This window comes from Convolutriloba macropyga, chromosome 12 (genome assembly GCF_964194025.1).
Source record: "Convolutriloba macropyga chromosome 12, txConMacr16.3, whole genome shotgun sequence".
Lineage (NCBI taxonomy): Eukaryota > Metazoa > Xenacoelomorpha > Acoela > Convolutidae > Convolutriloba > Convolutriloba macropyga.
The window spans coordinates 41,671,277-41,682,933 of NC_134479.1; the positions used below are offsets into that span (position 1 = coordinate 41,671,277).

Sequence of the window (11,657 nt, forward strand, 5' to 3'; positions counted from 1 at the left end):
GTAATGGATAAAAATAACCTTGAATATCCTTATCACTCATTTATCCAAATTCCAATACATAATCCCTTAAATCACTCTCTAACACTTGTTAAAGGATTAATGGGATATGTGCAACAAGATATCTCACTTAGTGATTATCAAACCACAAAATACCGCATAAATGAACTCACAGAATTCATGGATGCTTATACTTCCAATTACATCACTCAAGGTACATCAGAAAAATTTAAAAATTTTTATTGTTTAAATCTCACTAAACAACAAAAACATGAATATAGAGCACAGCAGAAAAAATTCGCTGTACAATTTGCAGAAACAAAATTTACCGAAATAGACAGAGAATTCCTCACCATGTTTAATTTTGAACACACAAAATTAACACAAACACAATTTGAAGAACTAGCACAACTACTCATTCAATTCAGGAAACGCTACGCCACATCAAAATTTGATGTTGGCAAAATCAAAGTTGAACTAAATTTACCATTAAAAGCTACGGCTATCTTTAAGAAACGAAGAGCCACACGTATTCCACTTCAATTACAAGACAGAGTAAAACACTTATTAGATATGCTAACACAATTTGACAAAATAGCACCCGTTAACACAGATAATTTAACCACGGGAAACACGTTTATAAATCCAGTTATCATCCATAAAAAAGGAGAATCATTAAAAATTGTCCTAGACGCCCGTCAACTAAACACCATGATTGACGAAACAAAATCTAGTTGGCCTACAGAACCAATACAAATTATTCTAACACGAAGTAAAGGACCCATCTTCTCCATAGCCGACATGGATAGTGCATACAATCAAATGCCACTAGATAATCCATCACAACGGCTCACTAATTTTGTAATCGCCGGACAGCAATACCGTTTTAAACGTTTATTTTACGGTATTTCTATCGGTCCAGAAGCCTTCTCATCTTTCTTGAGTAGTATCTTTAAACCACTAATACGAAAAAACAAAATAATTGCTTATCTGGATGATGTTTTCATTCAGGATACAACACCAGTAGAAATTCTAAAAACACTTACTCAGTATCACACAATACTAAAAAATGAAAACCCTCAAAGCTGTCCCAGACAAATCCTTCTTTTTCCTAGATTCAGGTATGTTTCTAGTATATCAAATCCAAAATAATCAAATACATCCACTCAAATCAAAAATAGATGAATTTCTCAAATTACAACCACCTAAAAATAAAAAGGAATTTCAAAACTTTGTTGGATTTCTAACCTTCTTTTCGATATAAATATTTATAATCTACAAGTTATGCTTAGACCTTTTTATCTACAACTCCGAGACACCACAGATTTCAAATGGACTCCCGAGTGGCAAGAAACATTTGACAAAGTAAAAAAGGAACTTATGAGCGGAACACTCCGTCTCGGAATTCAGAAAAACCTTTCTATAGCCTTTGCGACGCTTCCAGCTATGGTTTTGGAGCTGCACTTTTACAAAAAAATCAATTTGGGAAAATGGAACTAGTCTCGGCAAAATCTCGCCTATTTTCCACCGCAGAACTTAGACTTTCTACCATTCTTCGCGAATGCTCTGCAATTATCTACGCTCTTTCAGAATTCGAGTTCCTTATCCAAGGATCTAAACACCCAATAATATTGTACACAGATCATAAACCAATTTTATTCTTATTCACACAAAAGAATAAACCAAAACACAGGTTTTACAAACTTCAATTGATTCTTATGAAATTTCCCAATTTATACATAATTTGGACAGAAGGAAACAATCTTTCACTTCCAGATCTACTTAGTCGCTCACTGACGACAACAACACAAGACGAACACCGTCTCCGCACAGTAGAAATACCAGAATCAATAAAATTCTTTAAGACACATAATCAAAACACACAACCTGTACAATGTCACTATGCTGTATCAAAAGAATATTTTAACTTAGTTTCTACAGACGCCAATATAGAATCAGCACACTTTCCGATTTATTTACAAATAAAAGATAATATTTTTAGAGTACAATAAAAGAATGATCTCTACCTCCCTGTATCATATTATTATTTTAAAACCAAAGCACAACTTCTGGATAATCTACATCAAAAACAACAATTAAAGCAACACTATTCACCCCCGGAAACTTATCCCATTATACAGCACACGGACGTTACACTCAATACCAATAAAACAGAACAGCTCCTAGAATTTAGCCCTGATGCGAACTACGCAGAACTTATACACTCTATCTACTGTTCAATACCTGCAATGGATGATTTCATTCCAAAATCTTCAACAAACACTACAAACCAAAATTCTTTACGAAACACAACAACAAGACCCAGTCATCAGACAACTCTGACTTTGGAAAAAATACAAAAGTTCCCCCCCCCCCCCACCCCAACACTAACAATTCGAGCCAACAAAGGTTTGTTACATTACTATCGCCGATTTCACAATTTAAGTATTAATTAAAATAATAATCTCCTCTATTTCATACAAGAGACGAAACCACCAAAAATTTGTCTACCACTTTCTCTTATCTTAACTGTTTATCGCAATGCACACACCCATGAGCCATCCGGGTGGTGAGAAAACACATGCAACCATCATAGAAACCTATTTTTTTCCGAATGTTAAAACTTGGCTAGCAATACTTACGCAAGATTGCCTAAATTGCAAAACCAGCAAATCTATGCCAAACCTCCTAATGGCACCACAACAGCCATTTTTAGAAGTTTCAACTTACTTCAACCATCGTATCTCAATGGACACGAAAGGCCCAATCTCTCCGTCTTCGGATGGTAACTCATACATCTATGTAATCGTAGATGCACTTACACGTTACGTTGTTCTCCACCCATCACCCAAAAATGATGCAAATAAAGCACTCACAAAATTATTTGATCACTGGATTGTTACATTCGGAATACCAGACATCTTGGTAACCTAAAACGGAATTGAATATTTTAATGGAGAATTTGCACATTTCTGTTGCACGTATAATGTACAATTCAAACCACGTACACTATACGCACCGTGGTCTAATGGACTCGTTGAAAATAGTAATCGCCAATTAAATACATTTCTTCGAACAGTTCTCGACTCACAATACGACAAATTGTCACAGAAAGTGAAAATATTTTCATTTGCCTTTAATTCACAAGTTCGCACAAACATGAATCTTTCACCATATGAATTGGTATTTGGTCATGAACCAAAGAAACCAATAATGTTCAATCTATCTTCAACTACAGATAGTTTTGGAAACTGTAAACCTTCAGAACATTCACCTTGTAATTCCTTCCCTCAACATACACACACAGACCATCTAAGTCATCACCCTCGAATTAAAAAATTGCAGAAGGCACTTTTGCACATTGGTTTCTTAATCGCGAAAAAATACACTCAGATGTCTATAATGAAGTACATAACTATTTAACACAAAACAAACATTTACGCACATTTATCAATTGCCGATTCGGAACGGCGCAACCACTCAAAATAAACACTTACGTTTTAATACTAAATAAAGCCACACAAATTGGCATATCAAAAAAATCCAACCACAAAAAGTTGGACCTTATAAAATTGTTGACACTCCCACTTTGGTTACTTTTAAATTAGAAAATTTTTCTGGCAAACAAATTACGCGACATAGAAGTACTATTGTACCATATTATCCCAAAAAACTCTTCGTTCAAGAACAAATGGAGAAATACTTCTCGGATAATTCACTCTTGAAATTGCAACCTAAAAAGCCACCGCTTACCAGGCAAAAGTCTCCTTTATTCTAGGCATACCAAATACACCACTCCCAGATAACCCTTCCCCCCAACCACCTTGTAAACCGTCTGAAATACCCGAACATACTTTGGAAAATTATACTACAAGGGAAAACCGTCTTCGACGACAACCAGTAAAAGACTACAGAATTTTTATACCACAATCCAAAATTTCGGCTTCACGAACAACGTCTATATAAAACCATTCACACTTCACTATTCAACTATACAGAACATTACTCTGCTCGCTTTAAATAGCCGAATGAAATTTAGCATAACACATAAAACAACTACTAAATATACTTCCACTAAAAATACAATTCCTTCGTTCTCTTATACGAGAGTAATAATTCAAATAGTTCCTTCACCCCTCTCCCCCGTAATACAATTACTTCCACTGGAGAAATTAATTATAATCCTTAGAACAAAAAGCAAAGCACAAGAACTATCTTTTCGCCTGCTACCCTAGCAGAACCACCAAAACCCCTCCATCAGGAAATTAAACGGAGGGAAATACAAACCATTCCCCTCGAAAATAATAAAAAGGAAATTGACTAAAAATTAAGTTAATAGCTGACCTACAGCTCAGTCTGGAAATAATTACCTAACCTCATTCATTTACCAAGATATGATTCGGTAACTTTTTTGTACCCGAATTGAAGGTCGTGGTCAGGCAAGATCGTATCGTCTAAAATCATTTCACAGTCTACCGCTCTCTCGTCCTAGTTGCTCTCTTTTCTCTCTCTATAACTATCTACATTCTCACTCTCTATCTACGCTATCTAAACTCTCTCTTCATTCTCAACTCTATCCAACGAGTTTGTAAAATTTTCAAAGATATTTTTTTCAAACTCTTACAACAACACATCTCTTCAATAAAAAAAGAAGTGTCTCACAGCACAGTTCTTCTACTAGCAATCAGCAAAGCCTTGCTTCCAACTCAATCTACACGAACCAGTATCACAATCTACCCACTTCTAATACAACTTTCAGTCTCACAGCACTGAAAGAAACAACAACTTCAACTTCTCACAGGTATGAACATAGCTTCCCAACAAAGATTGGAAGTTTTATTTAAAAGAACACCTTACGCAGATACCTCTAGATAAATTCAGAATTTTAAACCTAAACAGGTTTGTTTTCAAGATATCTTCTATAATCTCCATCACATGTTATGTTCACACACTTTTTGTGAATGTTTTTTTATATTAGAGACTTTAATAACGAACACACCGCTCTCTTTTACTTAACAATTTTTCCACCACAAGCCACATCGAAACTCTCAGAAACTCTATATACTGAAATTGTTTACACTGTTAATCTTGACGCTATCCCAGCCTCATATGATACAAAATATATCAAAGAACTTTTACGATTAGATGAACAATACTAACAACTCGTCAAACAACAACAACCCAGTAAACAAAGTTAAATGCCCACAAATTATCTTCTGATTTTTTAGATCTCATCTATCTCCATAATGTCATCCCACCAGAATCACCCTGCGCAGCAATCCACGTAAGTGTACCTACCTTAAATCTCTGAATAATTGTAATACCCACTCCTACTCACTATAAAGTTTATTATTGTGATAATTGCCCCACTCTGGGCCAAAAATTATTGTCACAATTGGGTCCTCTAGTCAACAATCAAAAATTAACCCAAATGCTCCCCCAGTCTCAGAATCACCTATTTGCTCATACAGCGAAGTCACTAAACAATCAACATCCAAAAAGTCATCATTTAAGCTCTTTAATAAAAAGTCACAAGCACAAGAAACTGAGGAACACTACTCAGTCATTATTACTGCCGAATCTGCAGATAGACCTCGTCCTACTGGACACTCTCCGCCACTTTACCCCACAATCAGTAATCCCATATCCCCCCATCAAAGTCAAACGCCAACACCAAACGCAAGCACAAGAACACCAAATAAATACACAATCTCATTTACCATATTCTGATTTTCTTTTAAATACAACACTTCCTCCACCCGTACTTATACCTGCTCCTCAACGAGCACCACAACCTGAGCTCCTTAATTATTCTCATACACCACAATTCTCTACACAATCTATAAATTTTGCAAACACGGATAAAACACATAGTTCAGAATTGCCACAGCCAATTCACACTGTTTCACATATTAACGACACTACACATGATATTAGCTTACTTTCTGACACTTCTATTTCTGATCCAACCAATTCTCAAATCTCTTCGCCTACTCCTTCACAAATTGCAAACAACCCATTTAATCCACCTCAAGGACCAGTGAAAAATTTTGAACGTTTATTGTCACAAGCACATTGGAATCACTCATTTAATATAGCCAATTCATCACCCTCTTTTCAAAATTTTGTGCCCTTAAAATTACCGGCACACCATCAGCCATAAACTTAAGCTCAAATACACCAACTCCTGATCCAGATCAACATTCTCACCATTGTATCGGAAAATATCCGGATACAACCAGAACTTATCCAACACGATCACTTAAACTCGATACTAAGTTTATCGTATATCCACCCGCCCTTTTTGGAGACCATAATAACGGTGAACAACTACATAACTGGGCTAAACAACGAATTTCTAAGTCATAAAATAACACCTGTCCAAAAACATAGCTCACGAACTACTGAAACAGTAAAAGATCACTTTCTCTGTTGACACTATTGTCGAACAGGACAAACACAATTTCACCTACAAGCTGCAGCACCACCCATCTTTAGAGTAAAAACTAATCCATCACCCTTTATTTGTCAAGAAATGCACTATAAATTTGATAGATACACAAAGAACACCTAAGGCTACTTTGTTTTCTATAATCCACACTCGGGACTCATACACATGTCCATTGCAAACTTAATTTACATACTCATTAATTTATTCTTTTCGTGTCCACTTCCAATTAAACAATCAATAAAAGTTGATCAACACAATATTTATACACCCAAAACAGGCATAAAAGACCTCGTTGTCACACAATATGATTGTTCCCCAAAGCATATTACAAATATGCAGTATTATAAACTCAATTGGCGAATGCAAAATCAAACCGGCTGATTTTCAAATCCTCCTCGCACAAAAACACATATTTGCCCAAATACGCACGTTACAAGTACGTGCCTATGCAGTACACGCTAAGCTCAGTGACAAGGAAAGCTTTTGTCACAAAATCTCATTCAAACGAGCTTTTTGGTTTGGTCACGATAATTGGTATGTTAATAATATGGAAAGACCTTTCTTTCACAAAGAAGTTGAAGCTCGTAGAGAACTTGCAGGCATTGGTCTCATAAGTAAACACCACTACCACCCACAAATGATACATTTTGATATACTAGATGATCCTCGTTGGCAAGCAAATATTGAGGAAAACCAAGGTCGTTTTCAACTAGACTGCTATCGACCCTTTGACTTCCATAACGGAAGTATGGTCTCTAATCCTTGTGATCACAGTTGGATCCCTAACGCCACAGATAATCCATGGGCCAACTGTTCGGAAAACCCCCGAACAAGAATATCATGTCATCCACACACTGGGATGGTCACTACAATTACTGGACATCACTCTCACTTTTGATGTTGCCACAGAACGTATGTACTATGGCAAAGTCCGCATCAATTGTGATATAGAAAGAGGTCACTGTCCAACAAAGCACGATATTAAAGCTACCATTATTTGGGCACCTGAAAATCACTGTAGAATTTTTGATGTTGGAAGATCACATGCACGTATGATCAAATTCCAAAAACGATATTTTATAGAAACACTCAAGAATAATGAAACTACAAGTGGTCATAAACACATGCCACATATATACTCATCCCGTTTTCAAGAACACCTATATGATGAATCTGCACTTTCCAGTTTCGAAGTGCTCACAAAACCACTCTATAAATGCAATGAAGACCGCCGGTATTACGCAACACAATATCAAGTTTTTTTATACAAAACCGCGAAGGTTTTAAATTTGTTTTGAGGAAAACCGTCACCTGATTTTGATAATACACATATAACCGTACTAGAAGGACCACCCCCCTTACACCTTACACAAAAGCTAATATTCGCGACGGATATGTGATTCCACAGGAATCACAACTCTGACGCAAGTCAGAAAAGTATGAACTCTTTCGGAAACAAAACTGGTTCGGTGCAGTGCACCCTAATGTCCAAATAGACGCTAAACTTGACTACATGATTAGCCGAGTTTTATTGAGAATGGATCACACAAGTCTTAGTATTTATAAAAAACTATGTGACCTAGACCGTGATTTGAAACAAACTGCCTTTATATTACTCACACAAAAATTCCCCCTCGTTGGCTATGTTATCACAGGCCAGCGACAAGCATTTGCTTCACTCAAAAGTCAGAATGTTATTTCACTCTTTCAGTTAAAAGTTGTTTCATCACCATTATATGTATTAGAAAATCAATGTTCTGAACGTATACCCATATACTACCAGAAAAACTACAATTTGTCGACCAAGTCACCCGAAAGTCCTTCCCTTGGTCTATTAAAGCTTTAAGTAAATCCGATAATTTTTATCAACAAATTTCACTTGACGCAGACGGCGATGACGCTTCACACCCTACCCAATTGAGGAGCAAAACTCCGTTAAAATTTTCACGCATGAATGAAGTTGAAAACCGCTTCACCCACGCCGATTTCACCGCGCAACAACTTGGCATATATTGCCAACACGAATGGACTAAATCAATAGATAAGATGAAATTTAACCAATCAGTTGATGACGCAGCAGAGAGACTTGAAGTAGCACAAGCAGTAAATTTTGCAGATCCTGCAAAACAAGCACATCTACAAACACAATTCTCACAGTTACGCACCGAATATAATAAATACTTCAACAAATTATTTATTATTGGCAAAGAATTCACTCTCCGCCGATTAGACTGGCGTGATCTAATTAACGGAAATTATATAAAAGAATCCCTAAATGGACTCTTCGGATACCCATGGTACGTATTAAAATAAATAGCCATCATTTCGACTGTATTTAATCTTTTACAGTGCATTTTTGACCTATTTCGTAGCGCACTGAACACCTACAATCTGAAATCACTTTTAGGACCCAATATCACATTGGCTAAGATAATTAGTTCTTAATTGTTTGGAGTATTTTCACAAACAATATTTCACGTACTACAATCAGACTCTACACAATATAAACCACCATCACCTAAAAAACGAAGAAGACATTCGGTTGACAGTTGTACTCCACACTCTAAACATGAATTGGATCTGTTACACAAAAAATTTGAAAACTTCTATAAGAAATTTTCGACTCCCGTACACAATAACTCAAAAAAAGAAACACCTCTAGTTTACCAGTTTCTATATATCAATGTACTAAAACTCCTATTAATTCACGCATGAAACCGGATTTCCAATCCTTACAACTACACACTTTTCAACCAAATACATTAAAACGTTCACGCGAAATTTTTCCCTCACACGATTCTATCGAGCAAGATCGCGATTATCAGGAAATACCGGAAGACCTTCTCTTTAATCTTCCAAGTACTCAAATTTAACACCTTTACCCAGAAGGAGGCTCACCATTTCCTCCCAAGGTCGACCCCACAGCATATGACCTCATCATGCTGGAGGTTGATGATATTCTTCCATCACCTCTCACTCCGTTGGTGCTGCACCCGAAAGTACCCGAACCTGTTTGCGAGATGCAAACACCTGCCCTCTTCACGATGGCACAAACATCTCCACAGCCACAGCCTGTAAACACTACCAATTATGCGCGGGTGAACCCACTGCCTTCACCCGCTACCTCCTCATCGAGCTCCGGTGAACTCCACCTGTATATCGACAGCGATAGGTGCTCCCCTCCAACACAAACGGGACCGCACAGCTCGTCACAAGAGCCACTCCCCCAGGGAAGCAGCCAGAAATCTCAGCCGCCCTCATCTTTAATCACACACACTACAATTCCCACGACTCAACATCCTTCCCACTCAACTACCAATTCTTGGGCCGATGAAGTCGAACAATCTGGAACATCGACACCAGAAACCGTCATCCCCAACTGGGCTTTCTCTGGCAGAGTTCGTGGACCACAACCACGTTCTCAACCACTGTTGTACCCGCCACCAGTCATGCCCACACCACACCCACAACGCCCACCCGTATCCTCACCGCGGTACGGGCCCACTATTCCACCTCTCAGGCCACAACAACCGCCCACATATGACCAATCCACATCCACGGATAATTACCCATGCACCGACACCTCACCTAGAAGACGTCCCCGAGCAACGACACACGAGATCTTCTCCGTAAGATCTTCAGCCGTGCACGTTTCACAATCGCCTGCCCGATATCACGCGAGCCCCTCTCGAGGCTCACAGCCCTCATCCTCTTGTGGTCGAGGAAACCCATTTGCGCCGACACAAGGCATCCCCCACAGATCTCAGGGACCGAATTTGCGTTTCCACGAATTCACCAATCCTCTCGGCATCAATACCGTACAAGGTATTCATGTGCCAGAGAGAATCAACTATACCTCTACTACACCTCAGCACACGATGAAACCAACCGCTAGTTCTTGTTCTTTCGGACAATTGGAGAGCAAATAAGTACAAGAGGGAAGAGACAAGGACCTACCTCTTGAATGCTTACACTTCCCCATTAATTCCCGTTTCACAGAAAGATTTTGGCATCTGTCAAAGTACTTCTTTACACTCGCAGATCGCCCAAATGACTACCTCAATACATTTTTCACTCGAGACACCGCACCATACAAGATTTACGCGAATTACGAACCCTTCTATTTACAGTTCGGATTTTTACACCCTACACAAATGGATGTGAACAATACGACTCACAAAGTCAATCGTGTGAAAATGTTGCACACTATGCACAACTATTTGTTTTTACAACATCATTTTCACCAAACTAATCTACTCGTTCACATAAAATTGCGTATACAATACGCAAATACAAAACTCACATCACCTTATTATATGAACTATAGTTACACTATAAAGTCAAATTTTTGATAGGGAACACTTAGAAACTTCAACCCGATCAAAAATTATTTCATCTTTTCCCCTATCTACTCAAAGACGAATCGTCCCATCCTTGTCCCCATCGAATATCTCCAATGTGTACAAGTAGGTGCCACAAAGTGCACATACGGGCAAACCTTCAAGCTCCTCTACAGGGATTGGCTGGGGCACAAACTGAACGAACGTCAACCGTCACCAGAAGAACAACGAATTCTGAACCACCATCAAGCGTTACAACCACACTGTAACGCTGATCTCTACCCTTGAGCCCATGCTGCTTGTCTGGCACGAGATCCAGAATTCCTCGCTTTTTCAATGATCCGGAAATCACCGCCTCTGATTTTGAATTCGAATGTCGGACGTAGGCCACAGTCCTACACCACACTTGGGCACACTGACCTAGCAAATTTATATAGAGACTCACTGACCTCAAACAAACTGCACTAGAGTTTATATCTTTAACATTATCTCTTTCTGTTTTCTCTGTTCAAAATCTTTCCTCTCTCTCCTTATTCCTATCTTTTCAATTTACTCTATCTCTTTATATTTTCTCCACAAAACTGAAGAATAGGATCAGTTCTTTTCTTCTTTTCCCCGGTTGGGACTTACACTGAAAGTATTAAATCTCACTAACAAGATTTAATAAAAAAAGTAGCTCACATGTAGCTAAATAGAGGGATTTCCACCAGAAAGTAAGCTGGTAAATCCAATAGGGTCAAACTTTGTACCAGGTGGAGATAAAACAGAAATCTCCTCGTGCAAACCAAACAGAGACTACCGACTACAAGCGATCCTTCAACTGGGAATAAACCCTCACCATAAGACAGTGAGAGCAGTTGGACACCCTC

At 38.1% G+C, this 11,657-nt stretch overlaps 1 protein-coding gene across 2 annotated transcripts in view; it reads left to right on the forward strand.

Annotated features, from left to right (window-relative positions):
• LOC142350892 (polyadenylate-binding protein 2-B-like) overlaps positions 1 to 11,657 on the forward strand; it is a 442,128-nt gene that overhangs the window by 317,359 nt on the left and 113,112 nt on the right. The gene's annotated exons all lie outside the window — the stretch shown is intronic.